The sequence below is a fragment of the Panulirus ornatus genome, chromosome 6, assembly GCF_036320965.1.
Source record: "Panulirus ornatus isolate Po-2019 chromosome 6, ASM3632096v1, whole genome shotgun sequence".
Classification (NCBI taxonomy): Eukaryota; Metazoa; Arthropoda; class Malacostraca; order Decapoda; family Palinuridae; genus Panulirus; species Panulirus ornatus.
This window is the reverse complement of record NC_092229.1, coordinates 48,773,931-48,777,194: the sequence shown is the minus strand read 5'-3', so window position 1 is coordinate 48,777,194 and position 3,264 is coordinate 48,773,931. Positions and strand designations below refer to the sequence as shown.

At 49.1% G+C, this 3,264-nt stretch overlaps 1 long non-coding RNA gene across 2 annotated transcripts in view; it reads left to right on the top strand.

Moving 5' to 3' along the window:
* Positions 1-3,264, top strand: part of LOC139749214 (uncharacterized) — a 228,308-nt gene that overhangs the window by 98,764 nt on the left and 126,280 nt on the right. The gene's annotated exons all lie outside the window — the stretch shown is intronic.

Here is a 3,264-nt window from a genome sequence, read left to right as displayed (position 1 = left end):
TTTACTGCGTGAGGTCACACACACGTTTGGCAACATGCTCTCTCTCTCTCTCTCTCTCTCTCTCTCTCTCTCTCTCTCTCTCTCTCTCTCTCTCTCTCTCTCTCTCTCTCTCTGGCTCATTCACCTGGGTTTCAATGACTAACCGCCCACGATCAACAGCTTATTGATGGAATTTGTTGCTGATATATTCTCGCTAATAGGTCACTGTGAATGAGTGGGGGGTTTTTAGGTCGTCAAAGGAACGTGTTATTCCACCTGGACAGAGAAAATGTCGGACCCTCTGGTTTATATATATATATATATATATATATATATATATATATATATATATATATATATATATATATATATATGTATATTCCTATGAGTCCACGGGGAAAATGAAACACGATAAGTTCCCAAGTGCACTTTCGTGTAATAATCACATCATCAGGGGTGACACAAGAGAGAAGTATAACAGCCAGTTGATATACATCGAAGAGACGAAGCTAGTACGCCATTTGGTAAACATGCGATTGTTAATATATATATATTCATATATTAACTACCGCATACTGTCATCTCACAGAAACCCGTAAATCTGTAAATACATGAGAGAAAAACACACCAAAGACAGGAACATTGAGAGATTCCAGACAGACTTCATCATGTCGAACCTGTTTGATAAACAGTTAAGAAGCCACACTTAAAAGCCTGTTTTAATCTCATGAATCTCAAACTTTCGTGAGGTTTTTCAAGGATCAACATTAAACGTTCCAGTATTTGTTCATAACGGATCGTTCAACATCTCTAGATGTTTCACTCATCTTCACCCAGGAGATGTATTGTGTAGTGTGCAGTATCGTCAAGGAGTCTACATGACACTGCCACTGGTAGCGGAGCAACTTTGCGCTGCAGGAGCCTTTTGAAAAGCCCTTGGGTAATTATGTGTGTGTGTGTGTGTGTGTGTGTGTTTGTATGATTTGCTTGGTGATGTCAGCAGCAGCAGCCTAGGCTTAAATAGCAGTGTCTGCTGCACGCAAGGAGCAGACAAACACACACAGGACACAGCATCGAAGGTCAACAAGGTGGAGGCGGAGGAGGAGGAGGAAGTGGCGGAAGGGAGAGGAGCAGAAGGAGGAGGAGGAGGAGGAGGAGGGGGGCAAAAGTGAGAGTGAAGATGGTCCGTGGTGAGGGTTGGGCGTGTGTGTTAGGTCCGGGTTGGGGAGGGGAGGAGGAGGAGGAGGATGCGAAAACCCATCCTCCCCGGAGGTTGGGAGGGTCACGACCTCCCTGGTCAGAAGAAGGGGGTGAAGGTGACCGGATGCTGCTCCCCCTCCCCTCTCTCCCCCGGCGGGGTGATTGAGTAAGAGGGGAGGGGAGGTTACGGAAGGAGGATGCGCAGGGGAGGGAGAGTAGGGAGTGAGGTTAGGTAAGGGTGGGGTGAGGGAGGTTAGGGAGGGTGACAAAAGGCGGTAAAAATTCGAAGTAGCAGGTGGAAGATGCGTGGCGGACGCCCATGGTTTGGGAGGGGCAGCAACACGCGACCAATCAGTGTGATTGAGCAATGTGTGTGTGTGTGTGTGTGTGTGTGTGTGTGTGTGTGTGTGTGTGTGTGTGTGTGTGTGTGCGTGCGAGCGCGCGAGAGGATAGTATGTGTGGAGGAGAAGAGGCGTGGGTACATGCAGGAGGGCGTAAGGAGGTAGGTATGAGTAGGGTGGCGTGTATAGAAAGGCATGGGTAGGATGGTCTACGCAGGAAGGCGTGTGTAGGAAGGATTGTGCAAGGAGGCGTGGGTTGGAAGTCATGTGTAAGAAGGCGAGCGTAGGATGATATGTGCAGGAAGGCGTGGGTAGGAAAGCATGCGCAAAAGTTGTGGGTAGCGAGGCATGTGCAAAAAGGCGTGGGCAGGAGGCCACGTGCAAGACAGGCGTGGGTAGGATGCCACGTACAAGACAGGCGTAGGCAGGAAGCCACGTGCAAGACAGGCGTGGGTAGGAAGCCACGTGCAAGACAGGCGTGGGGAGACCATGTGCAAGACCGGCGTGGGAAGGACGCCACGTGCAAGACCGGCGTGGGTAGGAGGCCACGTGCAAGACCGGCGTGGGTAAGGAGGCCACGTGCAATACAGGCGTGGGCAGGAAGCCACGTGTAAGACGGGCGCGTGTAGCAAGGTGTATGCTAATGTACAGTTCCCGTGTTCCATGTCAGACACGTCTGACCTTCACCTGCTTCCAAGAGACTTTGTCTCTCCTCCCGACTGTCGCGCTCGGCCGCGCTGGTGTGGCCCAACACGACTGTACGACGTTGTGTTTATCATTAAGAAAGATAAGCGTGTGTGTGTGTGTGTGTGTGTGTTGGGAGTGTCATTATTGGCACACTTCGGCCCCGTGTATAGGTGGATGTGTGTGTGTGTGTGTGTTGTGTAAAAAAAGATGAATTGCTTCGTCCCAAATAGATTCAGTTCGTAATGAGGGTAAGCGATTCGATGGGTGCTCAAGACACTAAGAATTGTGGCAGGGTCATTTTCATCTCGTACTTGTGGGATTTAGAAGGAAGTTTTTCTTTACGTTTTTCGACCAAATTGATCTTACCTAAACTGGTTAGTTAAGTTAGTTGCTTAACTTTCCTCATAGGGGTCGGAATGGCGTGTCCAAAAGTGACTTTTATAAACTTAACTAAAACCAGCCTTAACTTATTGTTGGTTTAGGTCTAACAAGTGTAGTTAGTCTTGTTTAGGAAGATTTTTAAAACCACTCTTCCAAGGTTTCCCAAACGACTAGCCAGCGAAATACTCCCCCACCGCCAGCAGTTTCCTCCCTGCCACCATTGGTGAAATTCCCCCACCACCAGTAAAATTCCCCCACCACCAGTAAAATTCCCCCACCACCAGTAAAATTCCCCCACCACCAGTATAAAAGTCCCCCACCACCAGTATAAAATTCCCCCACCACCAGTAAAATTCCCCCACCACCAGTATAAAAGTCCCCCACCACCAGTATAAAAGTCCCCCACCACCAGTATAAAGTCCCCCCCTCCACCAACTACAAAAGTTTTCTTCGCCCTCTCCCCCACCACCAGCACCACCACCAGCAATACAAAATTATTCACCAGTTGTAATGGCTGGCCTCCGTTGCCACTGTCCACGTAAGGAAGACGTAACGATGCGCGCTTTATGCTCACCTCACTATGCGCGCTTTATGCTCACCTCACTATGCGCGCTTTATGCTCACCTCACTATGCGCGCTTTATGCTCACCTCACTATGTGCACTTTATGCTCACCT